This window comes from Crocodylus siamensis, chromosome 10, assembly GCF_052110815.1.
Source record: "Crocodylus siamensis isolate JL-2025a chromosome 10, ASM5211081v1, whole genome shotgun sequence".
NCBI classification, from domain to species: domain Eukaryota; kingdom Metazoa; phylum Chordata; order Crocodylia; family Crocodylidae; genus Crocodylus; species Crocodylus siamensis.
In genome coordinates this window covers 62,414,615-62,426,879 of record NC_143404.1, presented here as the reverse complement: position 1 = coordinate 62,426,879, position 12,265 = coordinate 62,414,615, and the positions used below count along the sequence as shown (strand labels likewise).

Sequence of the window (12,265 nt, the reverse complement as noted above, 5' to 3'; positions counted from 1 at the left end):
CATTAATTTCCTATGACTTTGTGATCTCTGGATCAATCCAGGATTGCAGTAATGGTGTGCACTCTACAGCGACTTCTTGTCCCTAGCCCAATTCTGGCATGAAACCTGGCAACAGGACTCTAAAAGGGATGGTACAAAGACACCCCTTTTGTCTGGCCCTTTGTGACACTTTTTTCAGTCACTATAGGCTCATCTGATAGGGAACATAATGTGCTTGTCCATCTCTGAGACGTGGAAGAATGTTAGCATAGGATGTGTTTTCCTTTCAAAGACTCCAGGATCTGTGTCCAAGAACTGTAGCTTTTTGTAGTGAAACTCCCATTAACTTCACAATCTAACTTCAACTTGTAAAGCATGCCTAAACTATTAAATAGTCTTCCAAGGAAGTGGCCGAGAACCCTGATTGCTGGAGTTAATTCAGAAAGGCGAGACAAACCCCTGGGGAATGTTCTGTAAGGAACAAACCTGTATTGGCAGGCAGCAAGATGAATTGGATGATCTAATAGTTCTTTTCCATCTCTAGGTTTTATGATTAATTTGTTATTTTAGCCATCCATATATGTGTATATATATTTATTTTACCCTAGAGGGCTTTTTTTTTAAATGTGTGCAATAGAGTTCTTAAAAAGATTCTCTTAAAAAAATTAGTATCATATAATTCTCAGGCAATTTCACTTAACTAATGTATTAACAATTACATAGAGTATATAATTTAATTTACTGGTCTTCTGGCCAGGCTTTGTGGCAGCTCTTCACATTGTAGCACAAGGCACAGAGAGTCAAGAGTAGCCTTTGGCTGTCTTGCTCTTTGGGATGGAATAGCTCAGTGTGTCATAAGAATGAGATGTTGGGCTCCAGCAGGGAGTGATGGGAATTAGCAGCGTGTTCGAGCAGGGCTCTCCATTGCCTCTGAGGGAGCCAGTGTCATGCCTGAAAGATGGTGGTGTATTTGCTGTGATGGGTGGTAGGCATTCAAGTCGAAGGAAGTCGGAGGTGGGAGAAATTCCCTTGCGAGATCGTAACTTGACTGGCATTTGATTAGAAGAAGCCTAAAGAAATGCAAGGCTTCATTGGGCCAGAGGGGCAGATGTGTGATGGATTGTCCCCTTCTGATGCCACTGCTATAGGAGGAAATCACATCCTGTGTTTTCCCCCCTCTAGTCCTACTGCCAGCAGGGTAGCAATGAGTGGCCTGCCCTTTGATCCCAATGATTAATCTGTGGAGTGTGCATTTGTGCAATGCCCCTGAAATTGCAATGTCCTATCTAGGCAGTTGCACTATGAATGCATAAGGCTGGCCCTGCATTATTTCCCTCAGGAGTGCTGCTTCCTGTTACCAGCGAGCATATTGGGTTGTCTTGAATGGGAGGCTGCCTTTCATCTTCTAGTTTATCACTGAGATGAGGAGCAGTGGCAATTAAATATGGGCAACAGGTGATACTGTACCCACCATAATTTAATGAGGACAAGACTTGGGAAATTCTACCACCGCTCGTTTTGACTCATCTGCAGTAAATAACAAATCATTTCTCGTGCGGCATCGGCTTCTGCTTCTGAACTCCAGCATGTGAAACATCGCCCAATTCACAGGGAACATTAAGAGGAACGAGGGAGTACTTAGGGAAACTAAGTGTTAAACAGAACCATCCGTCTGAGGTGGAGCACTTGAAAGAAGGGTATTTGGTATCTCAATCATGGCTGGTTTATGGCTAGCAATCCCTGAATTTGTGTGACAGCCGCCCAATGCCTTGCAGTAGATTACATCATAAATAACCCAAGCGTGAAGTGGTCAGAGAATCCAGATGAGAGGAAGCAAAAGATATGTAGAAACAAATATGGGGCGGTATAGTTGGATTATTTCCCCCCCACACACACACACACATTTTAGAGAAGGGAGGATTCTAGAAATTAGTCATAGGTTTTACTGAACCAGGCACATTCTTGTGGTTTCACTCCCACAGTCTCTCCAGGTCAGACTTTTTCTCTCGCTATTGCAAGAAAGAAGAAAAACCCACACAGAAATCAATCCATCAAATGTCATTACAGATTTATTAAGCCTGATGTAGAAAGACTTTTAACAGTAACATCTTCAGAAAGCATAAAAAGAGCACTTCTGTTCAGTCTTGTGCTTTGAAAATCTAAATATATTTTTATCATATAAATAATTCTTTTCATGTTTTAAGTGCATCTGTTTTTTTTTTTTTCTTTTCAAATTTCCATTTTACAATTGGCCAAAACTGAAGTCTGCATTGACTGAAATGAAGCCATTTGCAAAGCTAATGATGTTGTGAAGCATGTCTATGGTGAACCATATCAGCTAGATTTCAGAAAGGTAGTTCAATGAGTGCAGCATTAAAATGAGGGACAGCCTCCAGCAAAATCATAATTGAACACACCCAAGTCCTTAATGTCTGCAGTTGGGTTTCCTGATGCAAATTACGATAACATTTCAGCTGTGAACAGTCGCTTTCCAATAACTGCAGTGAAAAAGAGACATTTTCTGCCACAAAGGAAAGAATTACCATGTTTAAAAATGTAAATAATATATGTATAGAAACCTTTTTTATGGAAATGAGGCATTCAGGATTATGCAAACAGTTTGGGCTATTTTTTTCCCTTTAAAACACAACAGATAAAGATGCATGATCTATTATTCTGGGCTTTAATTACAATTCTAAAACTGCAGTGATTTTATTTTTCAAAATCCCTGCATAAAAAGTACTGTTTTTATTAAAAAGTAATGCTCACTGTGATGAAGTTGAGAGATTTTTTTTTTTAACAACGTATTTGCAGCGTAAAAATTATAAAGCAAAAATGATGGTCTAGAGATCTCAATGCTGCAAAATCATATATGGAAGTACATCGTAAGTGCACCAGAATACATCCATCTTTTTGTACATCAGGAAAGGCCTTGGATAAACAGGTTTGACCTGATTTAAATTTAATGAGATACATAGTCGTGATTGTTAATAATTGCTTTTGGGAAACCAAAACAATAAAAGCAGTAATCTCCTCTAGTATAAATTATATGAATTTATTTAGCAATCAACCAAAGAAAAAATGCCATTACCATTTTAAATTTGTATTTAGTTTAAGTTAGTTATAATAAGCAAATAATTTGAAACAAAATTACTGGCTTGGCTTTGAGAGAGGCAGCAAAACACTGGGAAGATGCATATCTGTGTGATGAGTCTTTTTGACCACTAGATGGTATAATCCTCCTAGCAGAAAGGATTTTTTTTTTCATTGTAAGGACCATTCATAATCATCAAAACCAAGTGAAACATGGTTTTGATTAAAACAGCCTGTTGGCTCAATAATCTTAGTAATTTTAAAAACATCCTTAATGTGGAAGAAGAACACTGCAATGTCAGTAATGGCCTTGGGGCCTATTACAAACAGCAACAAAATAAATAAGGAGGAGAAATGAGAGGTCATGAAAACAAAATTAAGCTAATGTTTCAAATTTTGACAATTATGAATTGTTCCTCTAAGAAAACATTTAAAAAAAAATTCAGGCACTATTAGATAAAATACAAAGAGAATAATTGTACATGTATGAGTTTTCCCATGGGATTCAGCATGCTTTAAAAGCAAAACTTAGACTTAAAATGTTCCCTTCCCCCCTCCCCCCCCACCAATAGCCGGCATTTGGGCAGGTCTCATGCAAACACAGACTTGCTTCTCATCGTTCCTCTGTAAACTCAGTTCTTTGATTCCTTTATAAACCGTTAAGAGATAATGAACAAGGAAAAAAAAATATTACAAGCATATTTTCTATACAAAAAAAAATATCCCCCATAATGGACCAGTTTTGTAGGAAACAGAAACAAGCAAATATAACAAAATCTGTGTTCATAACATGGCAATATAGTTAATATATACAAATATGTACAGTATAAAAATTCATCAAAGGCTTAACTCTCCACCCAACCAAGCTGCAGTGCACGACGAAAAGCAGCTTGTATTCCCCCCATTCTAAGTATACAGGCAATATAGTCTATACAGCATGCACTTGTTACAAAATTAGTGCATTAGCACTGAAACATTCTACAGATAAGAGTCACTGTGATTTCTCTTTGAAAGGAGTCCTGTTTGCTTTGTTCATATATAAAAAAAAGGGTTTCTCTCTCCTTTTTGCGATTTGTAGTATATACATATATTTCTTACCTTTGACCCAAGAGAAATGAGCTTTTGATAATTCACTTATTTATTTTTTTTAAAACAAAATTCCAGAACTAACAGCAAGGGTCAAGTATGTGACCTGAAGATGCTGCCAATAACAAACATACTAAATATCTTAAGCGTTTGTGCAGAGCAAGAAATAGCTGACACTCAAATTTACTGATGTGCCCAACTACACTCCATTTTTTCAGATGGGGATGGACCTTGATGTTTCATGCTGATATATTCACGACATAAACATAACAATTAAAAAAAAGAAAAAAACCCCTCAAAGGAAGGGATTAACAAGTGATGCTTATGCACTAGACAAAAGGGTATATTGTACCAGAGATGTATGACAGTTAAGTACCCTGAGCCAAATAAGAACTGTTTAGCTTGTCAGCTTTTGCAACCTGTATTGCACATTCCAGCATTTGCTGCATTATAAAGCCAAAATACTGCATTGTACACCCTGAAGATATCTGCTGGTTTTGCTCGGTGCAAATAGTGCACTGTTGTTTCTTCAGCCACAAAATGGTTGCGTTTTTATATATACACACATATTGTATATATGTAGATCTGTGTATCTACATATCTGTCTACATGTACATATCCATTTATTTCTATCTATTTCTACATAGATATAGAGAGATATGTAATTCCTGAATGTTACATGGACCATTTAGTAAGTAAAAACATTACCATACACATCTTTCACATTGGAGACATAATTGCATGGCTGTTTGAGTACTGTAAATACCTCCCTTCACTTGGGGCTGACACCAAGTGTGGATTTGTGTTTCAAGATAATTCAGTCATTGCGTTACAATCTATTTGTATTTATACAAGGGTTTTTTAAACCATTGTTAATTTTTCTGCTCTCTCTTCTGGGCCGTGTAATGGAAGGTTTTATTCTCTCTACTTGGACCAAAAAAAAAAAATTTTTTTTGCAGTCAGATGATATAAACAGAAGTAAAAATATGTGAGCTACTAAGATTAGTATTTAATCTATTTTTCTCAAATATGGCAGTTTACAAAAGCTCAGAGACATTTCTCAAGCTGAGACTGAAGATGAGCTGGGAGTTGGAGTTTATTACTCTGCAGTAAGTCCAGTGGAACAGCTAGTTCATTTTTTAAGTACTCTCGGAAAAAATACTTTATGGGCATTTGATACAAAAAAAGAACAGCATCACTCTAGGCACCATCTGCACTTAAAAAAGTTTTGCTGGCAAAGTTAAAACGCCAAATGCCCTCTAGTGTACGCTCATACATACCAGTAGAGCAGTACTTATACTGGTATGAAGTGATGGAGCAAAGAAAAATAGCCCCCACCCATAAACATACTTTATAAGGGGTTGGCTGCTTTTTGTGGGGAGGCAAAACAATGTTGGAAAAAATCACATCTCTAATCAACCTATCTATGCTGGTAAAAGTTTTTGTGTGCCAACCAATGGCTTAGTCTCCATCTATAGTGGGTTAGAAACTGTTTGTCGATTGTGTTGTGCTTTCAGTATAACTGTAAAACAAAAACTTGATTTTAAAAATCTTTCAACAAAGGGGCTTCAGATAAGGACGACATCCTATTACCGGTTTCATGAATGAAAACAAATTATAATAAAAATAAAAACCACTAGGCCTCATCCAGGCCCAGCAATGACCCCGGCTGATGCCAAGTAATGTCAGACCAGGCCATTTATTTGATGAAATGTGAGCTAAAATCTGCCTTTAAACCCAGGGTTTGGATACTTCCCTAGTCTCAAAATCCAGGCCAATCTTTCTTACTCTGTGATACAAATCATCAAATATACAGAAGCCCTGGCCGCAGGTCTAGGTGTCTTTAAAATATTTCAGAGGTATTACTGAAGGACTGTCTGCCTGAATAAAGTGACTATGTTAGCATCTTGCTAAACTTTTTCAATAGGGGGGGGAAAAAAACCCCCACTTAGCATTTTTAACTAACAATTGCAAAGCTGCACGTTCAGCGGGCCAGAAACACTCTCTTAAGCAAGCACGGTGCTTCAAAACATACCGGAACAGGAATAATATCTCAAGTTGTACAGCCCTGCATGGGGACAGATGGCCTTTAAAACCAAGTGTGTTCATTTGGAATCTATGTTTAATATTGTCTCTGTGAGAGGATTTTAAATATATATTGCTCCGTATGTCTGTCTGTGAAGGCCAAAGCCACTCGAATCTACCTGCCGGGCGCGTCTGCACGTCACCGTCCAGCCATATTGCCATGTTTCAGTACTTCCTTTTGCAAGCACAAAAGCACGGCGCAGTGCAGGTGGTTACATTTAGATTTTCCCGCTACATCGCCATAGTGGCATGCTATACCGGGGGAGCGCACTGCTACGGCGACATAGCTGGTGATCGCGTGTAGACTCACGTGATCGCTACATTGCTATAGCACGCCGTCCAGCAATGTAGCATGTCACTATGTCACCATAGGGCAAGGTGTAGACACACCCAGAGGTAAAAAAACTGCCTCTTCCTTTGTGGTACTGTACTACACGACAGGCAAGGTGGCATTTGAGCTGAGAGAGGGTCTCCATGCAGCGGAGGAGGACGGCAGGTTTTCCACCAGGTTTAACTGCAACACAGCATTCAACTGAGGGCTGACACCTGGATTGTGCCCTTGGGAAGTAACAATGAGCAAGCCCTGTATAAAGCAACCCCCTCTCGAAGCTGCATCCAGCTCCCTTGTCAGAGCTGCCTCAAGGCCTTTTCTTCAACAAGAAAAAGTTTTCCAGTCCCCGTGTTGCAGCCTTACAAAGGCCTTACCCCTCTTATAAGCCTGATTAGTGCAAATGTCTCCCTCCAATTTCAGAGCTGCACATGGTGTATGAAGGGCTTAGCATATATGCCAGCAAGCTTGCTTCTTTATCCAGGAAAAAAAAGGAAAAAAAAAAAGAATATTTAGAAAATAATCTTTGCCAGATATATGTATAAGAATTGACACAATAGCCTATAAAACCTACTTGGGAGACCTCACCTCTTAATATATAATTATTGATTTTCAAAATGACTTCTTATGTCCTCTACGATCTCTAAAAGAGCCAGTGAAGTCAGTCTTGTAAATACTTTTACAAGGAGGTAATAAAAATCCTTATGAAGCTGCACTGACAAGTAATTACTGGTATGTTTGTTAGCTGATTTTTAAAGATTTTTTTTTTTTTTGTTAAAGTCTGATTGAACCAAAAAGAGCCACTTTTTAAAGTTAAATATCCTCCTTTCACTGCCAGTGCTGAAATAATTAGGGACCTTATTTTAAAAAAAGGCCAAACACTGGCAATGCTGATATTCTAGACTCTAAACAGTGGCTAATTATGCCCCTCCTTTAATAAAAAAAATCAGTTTGTTAGGGTGAAACGACTTCTTTTGACATGTATGGTGGCAGGAAAGGAGCGATGGTTTCTCAATAAATCTTTAGAAGTAGTATATAAGGGTAACAATTCTTACTGCTTTACTGCACAGCAAGAGCATAAACAGCTTGGATATGTGGTGTATCAATATGCCACTTGTTAATAAGCAGGGACGTGAATCATAAATATTCGGCTGTTTGATCACCAGGCTTTTAATTAATGTTTTGATGATCTCCAATAAGAATAAAAGTCAGAACGATAGATATTGAGTAGATGCGACAGAGAAAAGATGCAATGATTTTCTGTGTTACCTGATTTATATGACAGATAAACTATCATCTCCAGTTTCATACAGAGAGAGCAACGTACATTTTCTTTTTTTTTTTTTTATATCTTATTGTAAAAAAAAAATCACTTAATTCAAACGTGTAGCTAAAATGTTCCCAAAGGACAAAGATGCAGGCAAAATAATCAAGGTTTAGCACAGTGTAATAAAGGTTTGTAGCCAGATTCTAAATGAAGTAGCTGTTCCAGCATTTGACTATGCAGTAGCTAGATTTCAGGAATAAATCAGGCTTCGTCCTGTATGCTGGTACCAACCCGTTATTTGGTGCTCTGGGCCAGATCTTGAGCTGGTGTAAATTGGCACAGTTCAGTCAAAGTCACTGGAGCCGTGCTGACTTGGACTGCTGAGAATCCGGTCCGACATATCTACTAGCCCTGCAACTTCATCAAGATTTTGTAAACTCTCCGTAACATACAATGGTGCTAATCTTGCAAATGTTTCTTTCCCCCCTTCCCCTGCCCCCTGTAGACATTTAAAAATCATTGCCTATATGCAATAACCTGCAATCGAATGAATGAATGAATGAATAAAAAAATAAAAGGAAGAGAGGTTGTACCCCCGTGAAGGTTCACAGCACAGCCCTTGTACTGCAGAAAGCGGTGACTTTTCATTTCTCTTAGCACTCACTGTGGTCTCAATGTGATTGTGTGTCAGCATAATTCATATTAGAGTGCATGTCATATTACCCAACAGCTACAAATGCCTTGTCCTAGGTGTCTCTCTGCTTAAGGAAAAGGCCAGCTTGAGGGAAGGAGGGCGGCCTAGGCATGACAGATCATAAAGACGGGGTGAGGTAACAGCTACGTGAGATGCTATGTTGCTGTAGTGACAAGCTACGGCGATACAGCTCATAGCTGCGGCGACGTAGCGTTGGTGGGTATGAACCGTGACGCCAACACTACTGTGCGGTAGCAATGAGCTATTTCACAGTAGCTCGTTGCTATTGTGCAGTAGGGTTGGAAACGCCCCACGCGGCACCAGGGACTGCGCAGGAACAGCAGTTACTGTACTCTGCACCAACTGCACAATCGGGCACACGTGTAGACGCACCCAGGATTACCTTTTGAAAACATGAACCCTATCTTCATGGTTAATCTCACTACCAGCGAAGCCTGCTTTCCATCTTGTCTGAATAAACAGACCATAAAAAACCTCCAGGTCCAAACGTGGAGGCTTGATCCCACAAGCATTAACTTGCTGCCTGTTGACCCAGATGGCACGGAGGCTGCTTAGCTCATGGCTGTGAATGCTCAGCACCCCTCAAGATCTGGCCTGCTTTGCCAAAAATAACAATCAACACAAATCGCACATGTACACTCAGATTCCACTGAAATCAATGGCCCCACACCCGAAGTTGTGATGGAGCACAGGATCGGGCCCATCGGACATCGGTGGGAGCTTTGTCAGGGGGAGGAGCGGGACTCTGCAGCGCTTGCTGACAAAATAATTTTCTAAGAGAAATGTTTTTGGGAAGTTGGAAATAGCGATGTCATTTTCCCGAGATGGAATTTTACCGAAGCATTGCTTACCGGGTCCAACACTGTGTAACTCCTCTTAATAACCCTGAACTGGGCTGTGCAATTTAACAGCTTCAGAGGAACCCAATGTTAATACATTGATTTTGCTTTAATAGAATTTTGTTGTCAATGGACAGTGCTCAGCACAGTGCACACTTCAATCTTAACCCATCTGAAGGCTCCGTTCATTTCCAGTTGAGCTCCGTTCATTTCCAGTTGAATAGGTTAAGCAAAGACAGACCTCACTGTTCTCAATTCACTTTATGATCCTCCCATCATAAAAAATAATATCAGCACCTTGCTTTTCATGTCAGAACTACATTTGAGCTGCTATTCCCTATGCCCATGAGTAAATCCCATAAAAGCCGCCCCGTTGTACTGTCGCTATTTTTCCTTGTGGATGATTGATTGATGGATGAGTGCTGACACTTCAATGAAGCTATTTCGACTGCCATCTCAATCCGATGATGTGAGGGGTATATTTTCTGTCCATGCCTCATTACTTCAGAATGACATTCCTGGAACTTCATTTACTTTTTCCCTCCTTCCCTCAAGCGCCATATTTTTTCCCATCTAGGTTATGCATGCCATAAAAAAAGCAATTTGCTATTATATGTGGCATAAGGGCAACACTTTCCCTAGGAGGTAAATAAGAAGGGTTTTTTTTTCCTCCACGTTGAGTTTAGGGATCATGTCAAAATTTCCCAAACAATTCCAATACAGGGCCCTCCTGCATTAGAAACAGGGAATAGAATAAATAGATTTAGTTTCATGTTGTCAATGTTGAATTTTTATTTTATCCTTGACCATTGAAACAAAATAATTAAAAAAAACCCTCAAACCTCTTTCTTATTTGAGAAAGATTCACTTCTCAATTTTGTGCCTAGCATGCTTTAAATATTTCATCTGTAACTGAGTAGCAGTTTACAACTTGATCCAGACTTATTTGTCCTTTGAGAATAGGGAAATTCATTTGTTAAATGCAGTGATGGATTTGTCTATTATAGGTTGCTTTAGTTGTACGGAAAATGCTCAGCTAGAGTAAACAGAGCTGTGCCTGATTTTCCAAGCAGTGCACTAGGTAATATGAGGTTTGTAATATAAAAACATCCTGGAAGATTTTCTGAGTTGGCTTGGAACCCGATTTTAATCTGTGTAATACAGTATTCCCGTTAATAATAATGTATAATTAAGACATCCGTTAAAAATCCATAACGTTAATTTAATGGAGAAAATCTAATACAGTTCTATTGGAATTTTTACGTTAAATTAACTTTAACGGGCTTTTAATGGATGTCTTAATTAGATCTCATTATTAACGTGAATATTCCACAAATTAAAATTGGGACCTCAAAGTTTTAATGAAAAAAGTTACAGGACCGAATTTTAAATTGACATCCTCCTCTTATTTTTCCCCCCTTCTTCTCACTGAGTTTCAGTTGATTTTAACAATAAGCTATGCTTTAGTACCTGTAAATACCAGTAGCAACAGACCAGCCCAATCGATAGTGTAAAGGCCAGATTCTGATCTCATTTACAAGGGCATAAATCTCAAGCAACTCCCTTGACTTTAAGGGAGCTATTTAGAGTTACATTTGTGTAACCGAGAAAGGAATTTAGGTGTTAGTCTTTTATTTTTATCTTATATATTTCTATATATCTATATAACGTTCAATAATCTAACAATAGTACTTTTGTTTAAAAATCACTCCATTGCATATGTGTTGTCGTAAACCATAATGGAGATTTAAAAAATATATATATATAATGAGGAATAAAACAAACTGAAAATAATCCATTTTAAACAAATCTTTGGCAGAAACATGGTTAAGCATAACTATTTGAACAACTTGCACAGAAGATTAACATTGTTCAGAGGTTTTTTGGCTCAGAATCTGTTTTAACTTAATAATTCTTGTACTTACTGTGATATATTGATCCCTAGTGCAATGACTGGATTGGGCAACCCAGGTGCAACAGTAATAGCTGCACTGAATAGAAACATTTCCTTTAGACAAACTATCCCAAAGGGGTTATAAATAGGAAATGGACATTACCATGAAAAGTAAAGCTTCCAGTGTGACTGCATCTTGTGTAGCCCACTTGGACATTAAACTATGAAGAATTTTTTTTTTCCTGTCAAGTGTTACAAATTGACAAAATAAGTACATCAATGTTCTCAGTCATTATCTTACTTCAGTGGCACTTTGTTTTAGTGACAGCAAAAAGGGACAGTGGAGACGAGACAGACCCAGTGCAGTTTATCAATGAAAATCTAATATCGTCCATAAGCAGGGGAGTGGAAATCAATACTTCATTACCAAATTGTTAGTGAGGATGAAGAAGAATTGCTGGAGTTTTTTTGGCAGTCTTCTCGGTTCGGGTTGTCAGGAGTTCAATGTCAGGAGCAGAGTGGCATGTGGTGACGGGCTCTGTGCGGGAAGCCCAGGCTGGAGAGCGGGAACTAAGGCATTTGTCCTGCAAGCAGAATAAGAACAATTAAAATAATTTTAAAATGTGGGCTTGCCAAGCCTATATTTTTTTCCTTATTCGTAATTTCTCGTACTGTAGCCACTTTGGTTTCCATAACGTCCGGGAGCATTTGTAGGCTCATAAAAAGAACGATAGGGATAGGAAAAATAAAATAAATTTAAAAAATAGATGGTTAAATTAATTTCTTTTTCTGGGATAAGTGGACGCTGTTCTAACTGGAGTCAGGTTATTGTGGTTGCCTATGTTTAGACCGAAACTGGTCCTTTGCCTCACTACCCTGCATAGCTGGCTGTCCAACTTTTGAGCAGCTAGGGGCCACATGCAGCGATGTGGACCTGGGGGGCTGCCCCTCTGAGCCCTCCCCCGCCATGTGCATAGCC

General features: G+C 38.9%; 1 protein-coding gene across 1 annotated transcript in view; it reads right to left on the bottom strand.

The window, feature by feature from the left end:
• Positions 1-2,034: 2,034 nt before the first annotated feature.
• Positions 2,035-12,265, bottom strand: part of TSHZ2 (teashirt zinc finger homeobox 2) — a 297,739-nt gene continuing 287,508 nt past the window's right edge. Inside the window, exon 3 of the mRNA XM_090064957.1 lies at positions 2,035-11,870. The gene's annotated coding sequence lies outside the window, so the exon portion shown is untranslated. The remainder of the gene's footprint in view (positions 11,871-12,265) is intronic.